This window comes from Passer domesticus, chromosome 1 (genome assembly GCF_036417665.1).
Source record: "Passer domesticus isolate bPasDom1 chromosome 1, bPasDom1.hap1, whole genome shotgun sequence".
NCBI classification, from domain to species: Eukaryota; Metazoa; Chordata; class Aves; order Passeriformes; family Passeridae; genus Passer; species Passer domesticus.
The window spans coordinates 13,309,742-13,327,543 of NC_087474.1; the positions used below are offsets into that span (position 1 = coordinate 13,309,742).

The following is a 17,802-nucleotide window of genomic DNA, read 5'->3' on the forward strand; positions in this document are numbered from 1 at the left end:
GTTTTTTCAACTTTTTCACCTTTTTTCAGCTTTTCACCTCACAAGGTGGAGACCCTAAAAAGTTGGCTGAAGGCAGCAGAGGAAGTAGTGGATGTGATAAAACACTTCCTTTTCTCCTTCTCATACACCATGAGTACATTTGCAGAGATTTTCAGTACGACATGATAAGCCCCTAAAAATACACCGGAGTACCTATCCCAGAAAGCAGCCCAGTACTGGAAGGAGAGGAAAAGTTGAAGTATCCAAGTACATTATCATTCCTTACAAAAGTGTCCACGGTTTAAAGAAAGAATCAGGCTTATAAATAAATTTAGTTAGACACTTGCTGAAGGATACAAGATGAAATTCTCCAGTGGGCCAAGGGAGATGGACTCCAGGAATGCACAGGTCACTCCAGGCATGACTCCTGGGAGGTGCTCCCCATGCCCCACACGTCACTGCTTCAGAGTGGCTCTGCAGAGGGAGCAGACACTAGCACAGCAAAATGGGCTTTCCCCATTAAACTATTTCTGCTAATAATGTCATCTGACAAAAGCAGTTTAAAATCATTTGCTTCTTTTTACTTTAACATTTTCTGTGTGTTTTCCTTCAGATCATCTTTTACGTCACAACAAAGGAGTAGCTTCCATACATTGCCTGTTGACTAAATGACTGCTGCTACTTGTAGTCAATTTGATTTTAAATTAATCTCACATTAAAATCTAAATAAGGGATGATTTCAGCTTTTACTTGGAAGATGGAGGGAAGAGCAATGTGGGACTGTACCAGCTGCAGCTTTAGAGCTTTATTTGGAAGGCTACAAGGACACACTTTATTTCCTTAAGGATCTCAAAAGGCCTGAACTAATTAGTACTTATTAGAAAACAAATTAGAAATGCATTTTATTTCTCCATATGGTGAAAGACAGAGCTACAGTAAAGGGGTGGGATATCATAAAAGCTGAGATGTTGATTTGCAATGCATAATTTATTTGACTAATTTTGCCTTTTCTTTTATGTCTGTGCATTGTCTATGAAGAGGTAATGACTTCCTTCAATGTAACCATTGTTTTGAGTTATTCATCAAATAATTTTTACTATGTAATTCATCTGTGAACAATTCATTGCATATATTTGATCATTACAATTCAAAATTATAGTGGCAAAAATAATTGATATGCAGGTTACCCTATTTTTTTTTATAACATGGATACCACTATGACCTTTTTTATGTGAACGTGCTTGATTTTACTTTTTTCATTTTTGTCATCATAAATTCTTCAAAATTAACTTAAAACTGCTTGAACTAGAATTGCTGTGGAAGAGAAAACAGGCACTACCAGAATTAAGTAGAATTCACAGAAGTTCAGACCTTATTCTCACTGTTTTGTGAATGTTTTCCCCAAGATATTCTTCATGGATGTAGAAGGTAAACATAACCAGTGAGTAAACACAGATATAGAAATCTGATCTTTAAATGTTAATGAATACTCAAAGTAGAACTGATCTCAATAGCTGCTGTCAGAGACACCTTATGGCAACCCTGTCATAACCTCATAACCAATTCATTTGTTACATTCATTTACAAATTCTGTTTGTAAAAGGCAGGGATTTCCAGTATTTGGGGCTGGAAGGAAGAATTTGCAGAATGCCACCATAGAGATGGCTCCGATCCTGTGCAGTTGGAGGTCAGATCACCTCAAATCCACAGCTCTTACCTCTCTTTCCTGAGGAGGACATCAACATTAAGCCATGGCTTTCAGCCCAAATCCTCACCTCTAGCTCTGGGACTAATTCAAATATGGAAGAATGGTGTTTTCCCCATGCTCACATTCCAGGTCTTTAATTTCTGAGTAGACTGCTATTCAACAGGCTCTTATAGGAACTGTTTCTTGTAACCTGCCACCCCCGTTTGTTGTGAACATCATGTGGTGTGGATGTCAGTATTGCCAGTGTACTAGGTGTGCTTTCAACCCACCTACAAAACAGGGTTCTTTAGGGAAGAATGGGCGCAAATGCTAGATTTGTTCATTGCTCAACAATTTCTCATATTTTTCGGCTCTAGGCAATTTCAAAAGAGAAAATTATGCACAGATAGAAGTAATTATATCTATATGCATGCTGACCATGTAATTGCAAGAACAATTATTCCAAATATTCCTTTTAATTCCCCCTACACCTGCCTCACTCTAAACTGTCATCTTTAGATCCCAGTGTATGGAGGGCAGCCTAGTCCCATCAGTAAGGCATCTACATCCTTTGGAAACAGCCACATACCCTTCACACTACTGAATGTTCCAAGAAAAGGCATTTTATATACCTACTACTAAAATAAAATAAAAAAGCATCTATGTAAGCATTCAAATTTGGAGGAATTGATTTCACCCCTGTACTAAATGTTTTTTCACTATTTGTAGAATACAGCCAGACATTATTTTACTCCAGTGAGAGGAAAAGGATAGGATGTTTGTTATCTTCCTTAAATTTTTTTTTTGCTAGAAAATGCTTCTAATTTGTATGATGCATTTCTCCATCAATGTTATAGAACTACATGCTTAATTTATACAAATGTAACTATGCATGGATCATATATAGGTTTTCAAATTATGAAAAACTTGTTTTTCTCTGTTTATTTCCTTTCTTGACAGGACTGAGCTCACCTTTCAACCACCTCCTTTAACAGCACTTTGCTAATCTCTATGTAGTTTATAAATGCTTTTTTCTCTTCAAAAATATTTTCTTGGGTATGTTCCACACTCTGAACTATATTTCAAAGTGCCACTTTAATCCTTTTTATCTTTCTGATAACTTAGGGGGTTGGTCATTACTTGGTTATTCTGGTCACATTTCACTGTTCTTCACTGAAATCTCAATAGAAAAAGAATGCTTTAGGCAAAATGAACTCTGAACTTTTGTGTCATCAAAATCTTAATGTAAGTATATTGAATATAGCCTGCACAGCAAAGCCTAAAATCATAAGAAACATATCACATCATAAAAATTGCACCAACGCAAAAGTGGATGATTTTGTGAAAAACAAATTTCATTTCTTGGTGCTATTTCTTACAACTCCAGGTATTTACTGAGTTGAAAAATAATTTTTTTTTAAAGTTTTGAAAATATTTATATAAAATACAAGAATGGCAATGCAAGGAAGATAACACCCAGAACTTTCTGCTACCTCCTATACAAAACATAATGATTTTTACTCTCCCTAAACTATTAAATTATTTTGTTTTCTACAATTACAAAACTAGGATGTTTTCTTCATTTGAATACTTACAGGACATGATGAGACCATAAAAGCTAATGTGAATGCTCTTTTTTAAATACCATTACAGCTCTAAGGAAGTAGTGCTTATCATAAAATTATGTTTAAATTAAAAAGACATATTAGCATGAGTTAAAGTATCCTTTTCTCTTTCATTCTTTTAATACTTTATCTCTCAGGGATCAGAAGGAAACTAATTGTTTTCTAAAATAGCCATTTCTGTCATAGGTGTTTGGGTATACACTTTTCATGTATGTCCCCACATCACTATTACATTAAATTATCACTTTTGAAAAGGATTTTGTCTTCTTCTCTTCATGTTCTGCATTAGTTATCAAACCTCCTGCTTCCTCCTTGGTACAGACCAATTTTTCACAGTTTAATACTCAAATTATTATCTTAAAATTCCTAAAATGCAGTTCCACTGTGGCTTAGCCACTGCTGCCACTTTTAAAATCGCTTCTTATTAATGTTAATCATGTTAGAATGCTGGGTTTTCTTAACTAGTATAAGAGCTTAAGTTTTTAATCTGAGTCTTTTTTTCCCCCTCACAAATTTCCAGAAAATTGCTAGGATTAAAATACCACAAAGATTTCCTTTCAACCCATGTGAGCCTGTAAGCCAGGTTGCTGAGAAGCGAACCTTTTATCTCATTCAAAGGACATATGTGCAGACTGATGGAAAGCATGATCTGCAGTACATGTGTGTTCACTACAGCAGGACATCTGCACACCTTGCATGCTGTGGTTAACAAAAAAGTAAGAACTGAGGAAATCTGGTTACAAGCAGCTATTTCTTCCTTTTCACCTTCATGCTGTATGTATCTATCACTCATTTTTTGTACACATTTTGAGTGTCATTCTAGGTTAAATACATAAGGCTTTTAAGCTGTGCAGACACTGAAGGATAGTGAAAGCTGGGTTTCCATTCAGAAGAATAAAGGTGACCCTACAGAGGAAGCCAAGACAATCTACTTCACTGTAATTGATTACCTGGGGGAAAGGAGATGGACAAATGAACCCTTCACCCTCAGTGCTCTCCAAGACAGGCAGTGTATCCACCTGTGGTCACACTGGGACTGCAATAGATAAATGCGACTTCTTCTCTGGCAATATGTCAGCCAGTTTAAGCAGCAGCTTGGAAGTTTGAGGAACGACTTAATTTTGTAACTTGGATTTTGGAACTGAGTTGAGCACAAATGCATTAGACCAGATATTTCTGATTCCTCATAAGACCTAAAGACAGCAAGACTATATAACCATTAGTTGTCTTAAATGATGCATGTCTCAGTCTTTGCAATTCTGTTGTTATTATATTGCTCCACAATCTCCTCTCTGTGGGTCTTCAAGAAGGAAGATGAGTATAAATAAACCAGTTTGGAGCCTTAATGTGTCCTTCAACTTTTTTTCATGTCCATTTGTGTTAGGAGAGGCTGTTCTAGTCTCACTGGTTGGTGGTTTCCCCCCTGCAGTGGACAAAATCTTAGATGTCTGTTGTAAATTCTTAGACCAGTCAGTGGTGTTTGATACCCATGGCCCTTGGTTGTGATAAACAGCACAGCTTTTATGCTATCACTCACTTGAGTGATTTTGTTCTTTCCTCTCCAAACGTCAACTCCAGTTCCCACTGAACTCAACTGCAAAACTGCTTTAGGCTTCAACTAAAACAGGTTTGGGCCCCAGGAGATGAAAGAAAGTGATTTTGATCAATTGCTCATCTGCCCAAAGAACACTTTCACACAGGTTCTGCCAGGCTATACTTTAGTGCACCTCCTCTATGTGATGCTGAGAGAGATAATAACATAGTTTGGGCTGTTGTGCTTTCAAGATGCAGGTGACACGCTGCTCTGTGCCTCATTTTCATCAAACCCAGATGGTGCAGCATCTTTGCTTTGCCTGCGCCTGGCAGAGATTGATACTTAGATAAGGGCAAGCCGACAGAAGCTTCATTTGGACAAGATGGAGGAGGGGCTATCGTGTAAGGGAAAATAGGTGTAATCTTACTTCTTTTCCACTTCCCATTTGAGAGGATTTTGACCTGGAGTGCATTTGGATTCCTATTGGTATTTGAAATTGCAGGTGGCTTTGAGGGCCCAAGACAGATTTTCATATCTGCTTCAGTTAGACATCTATCACATTTCTTCTTGGCTTTGGACAGTGCCACCTCCAATCCATGCCTTTTTAAATTCCAGACTTAATTATTGTGATGTGCTCTATATGGGGCTACAGATGAGGACCAACTGGAAACAATAGTGCGTGCTGAAACCAGCTGCTTGCCTGGCTGGCAACGGGAACCGCTGAGCACATACTAGATAGCTTCTCTGGCAAAAGTTCTGTTTTCCTCCCCATCAAAGGAATGGCTCTCTCCCTATTGAAACTGGCTCCTACACTGAATTAGTGTTAAATGACCTGGGTCCTATCTTCTTGAAAAAACATCTCCTGCCAAGTGAAGTCTCAAAGCAATTTCTGACAGTATAATGTTAGAGCTCTAGATTTAAACAAATAGGAGGCAGTAGCAAGGCTTTTAAAACAAACAGCTCTCAGCTTCAAAATTGGCTTCCCCAACTACTCCAACAGAGCCCAAATGTGTTAAACTTGGCACAGTAAATGACCCTTCACTTTTCCCTAGCTTTGGATTATCACCACACTTATCACAATGGACTAGTTTGAGAATCCTGTAGTAATTGCCTCTGTATTCATGAGCTTTTTAACAACAGCATTAATACTGCACTGGAGTTATGGACTCCTCATGAAATTATACTAAACTGACACCAAGAGCTTGAACTTTGGATTCTTATTTTAGAGATTCCATCCGTGACCCATTGCCCCTCAAAATGTGTGGTTCAGATAAGCACTCTCAGGATTCAATATTTTTCTGACCTGCCTCTTGGGTCAGCAAAGTGATTTGGAAAGCTCAAGAGAGTAGCCTTATTTATTACATTTCAACACTTATTTTTTCTAATTCTTGCTAAAACCAGGACCTACAGAAAGAAATTCTTAGGACATCAAAAATCTCCTCTCAAATTCCAGAAGGCCTTTTTGTTTAGTCTTAAGATAGGAAAAGCCTGTCATTTCTTATTGCAGCCAAATCATCAATTACAGCAGACAGCTTAAGCAGAATACCCCTTTCAGAAGTTTTACTACAATCTATCTAATGCAGAATACTGAAACATTTTCTATTAGACAAATATTGTTATCTGTATCCATGTAGATAATGCTATTCTCCATCAGCAGTGAAACTGCCAAAATGGTGTAAAATACTCAGGACTGAGCTATGATTTCATGAGAGTAACAGTGGCAGAATCTGTTTTTTATGATAATAGACCCAAGAATCTAATTCCTTCCTCCATTACTCCAGCTGACCAGTTCAGACATTGTTATCTGAATACAACGTCTCTGTCTCAAATACTCTGAGTAAATGGGATTTAGATGTAATTTATAATTCTTGGAAGGGAAAATATTTCATTACTTCCGATATGGACTACATATGCCAGTAATAATTTAAATTCCTAAAGATATGCAGGTGCTTGGATAGAAAAAGTAGACATTTTGATTCCTTAGTCCCTGCTTTGCTTAATTGGATTTTACTGAGCTTTTAAAATCGGCTGAGACTTTTGATCAACTGTACATTCGCCATCACTTCCAAGAGCTTTCACAACACTACAGACCTGAATATCTATCTGACAGACATATTTTTGAATCTACTAACAGTTCCTTACTAAGATATTTTCATCAAAAATGTAAAACCTTATAAAAAATTCAAATGTTTTGGTTCAGTTGAGGCCCTCAGTTGGAATAATGTCATCTCATGTCTACATGGCATGGTGTTGTTTTTATTTGGGGGCTTTTAATGCTACAGTGATAGTGATTTCAAAGGTTCTAGCTCCTTTTTAAGAGATAACTGCACTATTCTTGATTTTGATCTGTCACCACCTTGCCACAATATGATATTCCAGGTTTCTTGTTTTGAGTAAATGCATTTTTTTTATCATTGCGGCTTGATAAAACAGAAGCCCATTTTGAACAATAAAGCATAAGTAATGTATTTCTATTTTTATATGTTTTCTTGGACATGATTGCAATTTATGAGAAAAACCACTATAATTATGAATGCAAATGATTTCACAGTTACTGCAACAGATTTTGTTTATATATGTTAAACTATGCTGAGAAAGAGCCGGCTTTGATCTGGGAAACTCATTAATGTCTTTGCAAAACAGCAATCAGAACATGGTATACAGCAGCGATAGGGACTGTGGTTCACCAGGATGTGAGTCAAACAACGCCAGCTTTGAAATTCAGACACCCTCTTGTGTCAGTACACAGAGGTGGATCATAGGCAACATAGTAAGACTTTTTAAATTAAATTGTTTTAAGATTGTGTTTCTAGTCTGATAGAAATAATACTGTCATTTATTAAATCAATAGAATTTTGTTTCTTACCAAGGCAAGGCAAAAGTTCCAGGGAGGACTGACAGTGCATATCCATTTCCCGTGAAATCAAAGAGGCTGAGGGTGCAAGCTTGAGCATTCAGCCCTTGATGTCTGCTCTCATTCTCTTTCATAGTGGTTTGGACTATTCCCCTTACATCTCTTCAACAGGAAGCTTGGGTTCATCCTGAGGTTAGCTTCCACCAAGGAGCAGCATGGATGAGGCCATACTGTGTTTAGCTGTCTCCATCTGTCACCATCCTCCAACATTAACCCAGAAGACCTCGTACTCTCACATGCAACCCAAAATATTCACACAACACTCCAGGGCATGTGTATACTCTCCACATCACACTTATTAAAATCCCACTCTTGAGGCTGTAAGGCGGTTTCCTCATTAGCAGCCTGGCCTGTGGACCCAGGCCTGACGACAAGTGCTGTTAACACCATGTCAACAGATGTCTGAGGAACACTGTGGAGCCAGCCTGAGCCTCACAGAGGCAGCAGCCCTCCTTTCAGCGTGCAAAAGGAAAGCCCAGGAGGGGAGAGCCAGCCAGATGCCCCGAAGGAATCATCAGGGTATTGCACCATTCACAGGCCATACCAATAGCACCACAAGTTCAAAAACAGTAGTTACCCCAAGAGTATCCCAACAGAGATATCTAAAAGTCATTCCTTACCCTTACAGAGTTTCCTGATATCTATTCACACTTTGGTGCTTAACTCATTCACAGCTGGCCCAGGTGAGCTTACAAGGATGCAGGTGGGCCTTACACAAAGCATAGGGAATATCTGTGAGTTGTGCAGCAAACAGGCACGGATGGGCACTGTGCTGGACAGGCTTGAGACCTGGAAGAGAAAGCCAGAAGATATGGCATGAGAAGGGTCATTTACCACTGCCTTTGGTGTTTTCTCAGTTCTCACCACCACACAGATGGCCTTCTACAGGGTGGTGGAAACATATGCAGACCCCTCTTGTGGAAAATGTGAGATCCACTCCTGGATGTGGTGGGGAGCAGATCAGCACAGCAACATGGGGTGATGCCCCTCTATCCCTCTCAAAGACACCTTCTCCTTCCAGCATTTGAAGTCACAGACACTGTACCCACTCCCCCTTGCCAAAGAGCAAGATCTCACACTGTGGAATACTGAAATGCTTCAGTAGACATGTCAGCCAGAGCAACTGAAAGCCTTGTGCACCCTGGTTTTTATAACGAAATCTGAGCTATCACCTAGTACATGAATAATAGGCATTTCAGAAGGGGAGGGATGATGAATCCTTTGCATGTCCTCATGCTCAAAACTCTCCTAGAAACCCTGCCTGGAGGTGTCAGCAGAGGGACTGCTCTCCGCAGCGGGCAGCTGAGCAACAAGTGGTGGTATGCAGGGTCACCCTGCACTTTGATTGCTTCCTCTCCATACCAAAAATGTGTTCATCAAAAGTAGCCCCTCATTTTGGTTAACTCTCACATTAATAGTTTTCTGTTTGCTGGACAGCATCAGTTTTTGCAAAGATGTAGTAATTGTGCAGCTATTAAAGCTGTGTCTATATTTGTTGACCAAATGGATTAGAGATTGTGCCCTGGCCTGATGTCAAATAACTCACCTGCTTTCTGCAGGACAGCTTCATCCAGACTTCCTTTGGGGAATGCTTCCTGACCCATGCTGACTCCCCTAGGCACTGCCTGCATGCACTAGCTCACAGTGAGTAAAACCACACTGAAATCCTGATGACAATTATCAGTAGTGCTCAGGTCCATCCCACATCCTCATCAGTATATCAGTATATACAAAATTAACCTAATCTCTTTTAATACATATGAATTAGAGTTTGATGAAGACAATTTTCGATGGGGCATAGGCAAGCAGCAGAGTCTCAGAAACTTTGACTTTGTTCAGTGTTTCTTAGGTATATCTTCTGATTGGTTGCCAAGGAATTGTTTCTTTTCAATGTTTGCAGTACCTTACTCTTCAATGAGAGCCAACTATTGCTGGCAGCATTCTCATCCTGAGGCAGTGGGTCAATAGGTTAATGTCTTGGCTAAAGACCCTGAGTGTGTCTTGGCAGAGCAGCAGCATGGGCCAGAATGCAGCCACAGACCATAATAGTGATCTTCACTGCCCAACACTCCCCTGTCACCTAGGGAGATATTACACTCAAATATCCCCAGCCTCTCTAAATACCTGTTGCTGCTTTTCTGCTGGGTTTTAGCAACTACATGCAGTCTTGTCACTGTGTCTAGGCATACTAAACTTTTAAGCTTCTTTTTTTTTTTCTTTTTAAAGCAGTCAATGCAGAAAATCTCATTTCATTTGCAAAAGTGTGGGCCTTTGGCAAAATGAGCTCCGGCATGCCTATGGTCTTCTTTAGCCATAAAAAAGATTACATTTAAAGCAGAAATTGTTTATTACCACTGTCTCATTACTAACCTAATTTTTTTTTCAAGGTACCACATTTACATAATTAAGAACAATTTATACACTTTGGTTCTAAATTTTAATTCACCTTAAATTCTCCAAAACAGTGTGTCTATAATTTACTTCAATGGAGACTTGGAGAGATTCTGAATATACAAATGAATGCAAAATGTGTTATTTATTCACTGATTGCAACCGGACCATATATGTGTGCCACAAAATTATCTTGTAAGACAAAAATCAAGGCAGCAAATAAAAAAGAAGCCCCTTCAATAAATTAAAAGTTCTGGTCATTCTCAAAAATGTTATTTCAATTAGATTCAGGGAGTGATACTGCACATGTCAAAAAATCAATTTCATTAATTTTCTCATGTTTCATCCAGATACTGTATCACAAAGGTCTGGAAGCTCTTTTCTAATTATGGGTAATTGGGTGAAAGAACATTTGAATTTATATTAACATGTGAGCTTTCTGCATGAAAGATGCAGAGCTCTCCAGCAACGTGCTCGGTGTTGTACTAAGGAGCTGAAAAAACATCAGCTCCTATCGTGTTGTAGGGCAGCTCAGGTTACTCACTCTTTTATAAGATTGCTCAGTATCTTGCAGGATTAATTTGAAGTGGGGTTCTTGGCCATTGGTCACAGCATGTTATTTTCTGCCTAGCTGAAATCATCTTCATTCCAGTCAATAAAACCCAAGCACCTTTTGGATTCACTACATGCAATTGCCAAGCTGTTAAAGTGGGCTTTGACCTTTTTCTATTCTATATGTAGTACCTGGTTTTTGTCTGTTTATTACTCATTAAGATCTTTGTGATTGAAGAATTTGCCCCAAAGGAGGAGAAAATAATTGAAGGTTTTATGATATGCTATGGCATGATGAACAAGCTATGAAGGAAATCTCTAAAACAGCATAACATATAAATGTCAGAGAGTTTGTATCCAAACACAAATCTCACTAGAATAAATAAAGGACTGTTACTGATCAGAGTCTGAAATAATGTTAAAGAACAAAGGTGTGTGTAAGACTTTAACTACAGGGATGAAAAAAGAGACTATGTCATGATTATAAATTCTACAATGATGACAAAGAAACTTCAACATGGTAAAGCCAACAGAGCAGTTGAGAACAAAAAAAGCAATGTCTCTGGATAGATTTAAAATAACATTGAATTTAATTTTTTTTTCACAGCAAACAAGATGTTCTCTGGCAAATGATATGAATCCTTTGTCAAGGCTGTCCAGATGGCCTTTGTGAATAAAATACTGCACACAGCAGTGACATACTTGTTGGACAGATAACTTGCAGATTTGGAAACAGCCTGTTGGAGAGCTTCTTCATTAAACTAATAATGTTTCTGGTGATTTGGTTACAAGAAGCCAAAGGCCTGGTGACAATTTCACAGAAAAGAAAGTTTTAGCTGCTATGACAACCTGAACAACTGTGTTTCTCCTCATGACAACCTGTCTGAATTATATAAAGTCATGAACCCACAATGGAAAATAGATTGCAGAAAGGTCTGTAAGAAATGTTAAACTATACCTGGGAGATGACAAAAAAAAACTTAATATAATGATTCTGTTACCCTTTTCATGAAATAAGATTGAGAAGATTGTAAGGATGTTGAAAGCTGCTTTGGTTATTGCTTTGATGCTTCTTTTACAAACCTTTTTTTCCCCAGCAAAATAGGTACAGCTCAAAACAGGAGTTCTTCAGTTGCCTTTATTGGCAACAAAGTGGTCTCAACACAGTTAAAAATAAAGCAGAAAAGACAGGATGAAGAAAAAAGATGAACAAGACAAATTTTTAAGAAAAGCGAGGCTTGAATAAAAGACAAACACAACAAATTTCCAATAAATGTGAGGCTTTTAAAAATATAATTCTTTATTCCTAAAAGACTGTCTTTTAATTTCTTTTTCTAATTCTATACCAGAGAGTTTGCCAATCAAATTTTCTAACACTCCCATTGGGTTTCTCTGATATCTCTCTACTGCCCCCTGTAAATTCAGCTTTAAAAAATTTTCCACATGTATTCCAAAATACCAAAAATGTCTTTCTTTTTTGACTGTGCCTTCCTGAAAAAGTAACAAAACAAACTTCCATGTTGTGATGGGGGTTTTTTTCAAAGAAATTTTATGAAACATGATATTTAATATTCCTACAAACATAGCAACAAGGAGAAAATATTGAAAGAAACCAATATTCTGGAAATGAACCCAGTAGATCAGACCAGTATGTTTCTTGCTTTATACTTTCAAGCACTGAAGTGAAACAAAATTTACCCATGCAGAGCCTTAGAGCTCCTTCCAGATCTCAGTCCAAATTCTTGCACTGCAAGAACAAGAGCAGCAGACATATAATTTGTTTGAATAGTACTCCTACCATTATATGCAACCACCTGAATACAGATCTGTGTGCTAGTGGTTGTTTCCATCTCCTCCAATGAAGCTAACTGACTGGAGGTAATCCACTGCCTAAGAGTTAATCCCTCTGAATACGATTCCCTGAATTTCTAGTTAATCCACTATAGCCTACAAATGGGTTCTCCATTGCAGGTTTAACATCAAAGTCTGCCAATGTAAATGTTCCCTAGTTAATAAATAACCCAAACAAGCATTTAGCTGAAAAGCCATTTAACATCAGCTGTAATAAGTGACAAATAAAATTATGATAGAGAACATCTCTTGAAGAAGATGAGAGAGGGCAGAGGAAGGGAATCTGATCTGTAATGAACGCAGTCCTACTGCTTGTTTACCCTGATTGCTGCACTGGAGCTAAAGGGGGTGCATGACAACCATGCAGTGTGGCTGTGACAGCTTCCATTCCCCTAATAACATTGCACCCTTCCTAGTATTACTCTATCAGATGTAGCACGTATAAAGTAGTGCACATCATTCTCAATAATATGATATAATCACAAGGACCTTTATGGATGAATAGATTATTTGAGCAGGACACTAATTTTCCAGACAAAAATGGAGCAAGACAAGAAATACAAAGGTACATCTAGCACTGTTTTTTACCTACTTCTTAATGATTATAGACCTTCAGTCTGGCAAAACCTTACTTTGAAAGAGCTGCTATTTTTGTTTTTTTGCAGCAGTTATCTTTTAGTGTAAACACAGACACTGATATACCCATTATGCAAGCAAATGGAAACAACTGAAGCTGATAAAAACAAGTTTATAATCTAAGGGTCCATTATCACCATACAGGGCCTGCTTTTCTCCTTTGAAGTCAGTGGGATTTTGTCATTGCCACCAATGGAAATATAGTCAGATATTTAGTCCATATGGTGTATTTGCTATGTATTACTTCCTTAATCACAGAAACAGCTACTTCAGAACCTTTGAGTTGATCAGGCATTATTATTAAAAACCCTACTTTAAATCATATGTTGTATGTGCTGTCTACTTCCTATTTTAGATAAAAGCAGATTACTCTGAAAATATGCAAATATTACTGAAGAAAGGAAAAAAAAAGAAAAGAAATTTAAAAAAGAGGAATGGGACAGTTTGGAGGAACATGGTGACCATGTCTAGATTTTGGCAGCTGTAGCAATGCAAGCAATAGAGGAATTAGGCTGTGGAGAGACCTGATGAGCTTGTTGTCAAATTGAAAATGGGAGTATAATGATATGTGAGATAATTTGCCTTTGACACAAATGAAAACATTGGACTTCTGATGATCAGATAATCAGCTAATAAAGCCTGGGGCTGTGCTAATTTTTTTGAGTGGAATGTGTTTAGACAGGATGATGGACATTGATAAGGCATTTATGTCATGGCACAGTTGTGATTCCAAAGAGTTTGGTAAGATATTTGTAAAATGAATCTGAGCCTAACAATGTAGTGAGTGTGGAGATGATATAAAAGCAAATGAATCTGATCTCTAACCAACAGAGACTAGGATATGAGTGTATATTGCAACACATGGCCATATGTAAATTTAAATAATGTATAAATCAGATGGCACAGTTTATGAAAATCAATGTATTTGCAGTGGTTCTTTGGAGAAGGCTAAGATGTGCAGTGAAAGAAGAAGGATCATTTAGATGTGTGTGGCTGTGCGTGGAAAAGAGGTGTAACGTGAGAGGACAGGGTGAAAAAGCATTGGGTGTGAGAGACTGAGTAGGAGGATAAAAGATGTAGGAGATAAAAGGGCTGAGAGAGGAGAGATATAGACAAGGTAAAATGTATGTCTGATCTTAAAGATAAGGGTAAATAGCTTTGGTTCAGTACAGTAAGCAACAGGAAGCCAAGTAGTGATTCATATGGCCAAAACAACAGAAGAGGAGATGACACAGAAGCCTAGTTTTGGAGAGATTATTGGGGAAGATAAGTGAAAAAAAAAAAGGAAAACATTAGAGAAAAGGATATAAATGAGCATCAGACTGTATATGAAGATATTAGTAGACACAGTCATAAAGCAAATATACTTATATTCTGCACTACATACTCATAGGAAGTCTCCATTTTCAGGCTTTTAATATTATGGATGAGTTTAATTTGTTGTGTTTCTTTTTCAAAATAATTCCAAATAAAGGTGTCTTCAGCCATTGATTAATCATTTGCCAAACTTAGTTTTTAATTAAAAGTGCTGTGTGAGTACATAAAGGGATAAACATCAAAGTTGCTCCATTTTGCTATTGTTAAAATAGGAAAAATGTTTTTTTCCTTTGGAATTTTAAGTTTTATATTACATTATTTAGCCCAAGGCAAATATTTTTTTATGGCTGAATTATAAACTTCTTGAGAAACAGGTTTATAACAGAAGTGCAGACAATCTTCAAAAAAGCATTATAAACACCAAGTCAAATTATGAAGCAAAGATGGGCCTGAACCCAAACCCCAAAGCTAGCCACTCCATTAACTTTTACATACATTGGATTCAGATTCAGTCTTTGTAACACTAACTCATCCTTGCCATAAAATCCCATTACTGATGTGAAAATGGAGAGCTGAACAAATGTGTAAGCAGTTGCAGGATCAGGACCTAAAATTCCATGACTAAAATGTGAGAAGTGGATTATAAAAAGACACTTCTGAATGTTTCATTTGATGCCAGTTTATATTCAAGATTATTAAAGATTAAACATTTTCAGGTAAATACATGTAAACCAAGGGTAGAATGTCTTCACTCATCATTCCAGGGCAATTCATATACAGGAGAAAACTGTGTTTATATAGAGAGAAAAAGGTGGGTGGAAAAATTCGACTGGTGTCATTCATGTTATGATAGGGAAGGACAGTAATGTACCAGACTCTGGTACATTGGCCAGGCCTTGAGACATCAACAGGGAAAAAATAAAATAAAGTCCCATTGTGGGATCCAAAATGCCCACACAGTGCTGAGGAAGGGCAGAAATCCTCTTCTATGGGCCATGGTAGCCCCAACAGAGGCCATTTCTGTCCAGCTGTCTCTGCAGCCTGTTGCACATCTCTGTCTCTGCAAGAAGAGGAAGCACTGATATTTGAGACCCAGGCATGTTGAAATAAACCTTGGTATATGGATTAGTGACTACTGGCTAGGCTCAGGTGATAAAAGCAACTTTCACCATTATCTTACAATTTATCACATTGTACCATCTTCCTTAACGTACATGTTCTGTCTGCATTTAAGTGTTTTCTTCCAGAGAAAGGAATTTCTTTAAAATACATTAGCTACTAAAAACTATGTCTCCATCTGTAAAAAGCAACTTATCAACCAGATAGGGAAAAAATCAATGAAACACAGTGGTTGGTTGGTTGGTTGGTTGGTTGGTTGGTTGGTTGGTTGGTTGGTTGGTTGGGAGCATCTTTACAGTGTACAGCTGGCAATGATTATTTCCTTTCTGCAGATTCCTAGAAATCACCAGACAGAAAATGCTAATCCAAAAGCAGGAGGGCCATCACTGTCACGTAGTAAGTGTATTTTTTGATGTACATGCTTTCTGGGTATTGTCACTTAGAGAATTAATCTTGGTTGCTGGAACTGGTTTTAAAACAAACATGTATCTATATATTTCTGCAAACCCTTAGTAAGCAACCATCAGCAGGTAATTTCTGTTTTCAAAAATAGATTGACTTTATTTTAAAAGCTATATTGTTGCTCAAACAATCAAACTATGATCAGGTCAGGACCCATTTATCTCAAAGACTGTCCAGCAGAATGAGTTTTAATAATCAGAAAGCACTGTTAACTCTCCTCTTCCCCCATGTTCTGGGAATGTCTCTAAAAGAAAAAAAAATAAAGGGGGCTTAATGTGCTACCCATAAAATATACATCCCAATCAATCAGGAAAATGCATAAGTATTGCAAATGATGATCCAGAGACTGCCTAAAGACGGGGAAATGAGACTGAACCCAATAACTCAATCTGACTAGTTCCAGCCTGCCTGTTTCTAGCCTGCCTGCAGACACAGGCATGGACAGAAGCAGGGTCATGGGCAGGGGCAGAAGCAGAAGCCAACAAAAGAAAGAATTAAGTGTACAGAGAGTATAACAGGATCAAACTGCATTTTAGTGTACAATATTAGGGAATTGTAATCATGGAACAGAAGGGGAATGTCTGGAAAAAACTCAGAAAGTAGTGGTGAGAGAGTGTGCAGCATGAAACCAGCAGACAGATTTCCTAGAGACTTAATCTCCAGACTTCAGCTGACCTTAAACTCAGGGCTTCAAAAGGGCAGCAAGGGAGAGTGAGAGTAGAAATCTCAGACTCAGGGCTAGAGACAAAGGGATGGATTTGAGTATGGTTTCTGTACACAGATGTAACATGTTTGTAGTTAATCTGTGCGGCTGCAGACTGACAACTATGTTTGAAAACTATTTCTAACAGGGCTATATCTTCAAAGTGGACAGGGGTTTACTGCCATTGGAGTATGACCCTGTCCCCAGCAAAACCCAGCTCTTTTCCCACTGCATCCTTCAGAAAAACTCCTTATGGAGTAGGTCTTCTATCAGGCCTTTTTCCTGAGGAAGCATTAACAGAGTTTGCCTTGACTGTGCACCAGTGACAAATTGTTTTCAAATTGCCCTGGGACATGACAGTGGCTGACATCACCACTGGCTGCAGGTAATTTTCCTAGCACAGACACATCTTTGGGAACCTTTAAGACTGTGTTTCAGCTTTCAGCCTTGGAGCTCTTCCTGTAACCCCTATCCCAGCAACTGGATTGCCCTCACATAGAGGCTGTGCAAAGTACTCCACATAAAAGAAGCAGTTGTGTTCAACAAGGTGATGGCTCCCCAGGTGCAGGGACAGCCTGTAAGGCAGGGTAATAGGGCAAGGAAGAGATAGGGCCCATAGGCTGTGAGCACCAGGCCGTGCAGCCAAAGCAGCAGGATTCAGAGCCTGATATGTCCCCGCTTTGTTCCACTCCTCTGGTGCCAGAGTGGAGGGAGAATGCTCAGGAGGAGAGACACACTCCCCAGTGGGGATTTCACACTGCACAGCCTCCTTCGGGAGCAGAGCCGGCCCTGGGGGACCCCAGCAGCTCCTCAGCCTCTCAAGAGGCTTCATGAGAGACAGACAGACTGAGGGGGGCAAAGCTGCAACGGGAGCTGAGAGAGACGGGAACGACAGCAAGAGTGGGTGAGAAGGGAGGTGGGAAAAGAGTCGGAAGGGAGGGGATACAGGGAGGTGCAGATATGCAGTGGCCAGATGAGCCTGACACCTGGGGCTAGGTACTCTGACGGGGAATCCTGGCAGCTCACCCCACA

The 17,802-nt window shown here is 38.7% G+C and overlaps 2 long non-coding RNA genes across 5 annotated transcripts in view; one reads left to right on the top strand and one right to left on the bottom strand.

The window, feature by feature from the left end:
• LOC135285214 (uncharacterized) overlaps positions 1-8,789 on the bottom strand; it is a 49,599-nt gene extending 40,810 nt beyond the window's left edge. Inside the window, exons 1-4 of one of the 4 annotated variants that reach the window (XR_010350203.1) lie at positions 8,604-8,789; positions 8,360-8,528; positions 2,639-2,839; positions 20-192 (exon numbers count right to left, since the gene is read on the bottom strand). This is a non-coding gene — a long non-coding RNA (uncharacterized LOC135285214). Of the gene's footprint in view, positions 1-19; positions 193-2,638; positions 2,847-8,359; positions 8,529-8,603 lie in introns of all 4 variants that reach the window. The other 3 variants (XR_010350220.1, XR_010350202.1, XR_010350199.1) reach the window with 3 other exon arrangements.
• Positions 7,919-11,963, top strand: LOC135285166 (uncharacterized). Its single transcript, XR_010350154.1, has 4 exons — positions 7,919-8,258; positions 8,368-8,422; positions 9,299-9,383; positions 11,290-11,963. It is a non-coding gene; the product is annotated as an uncharacterized LOC135285166 (long non-coding RNA).
• Positions 11,964-17,802: the final 5,839 nt, after the last annotated feature.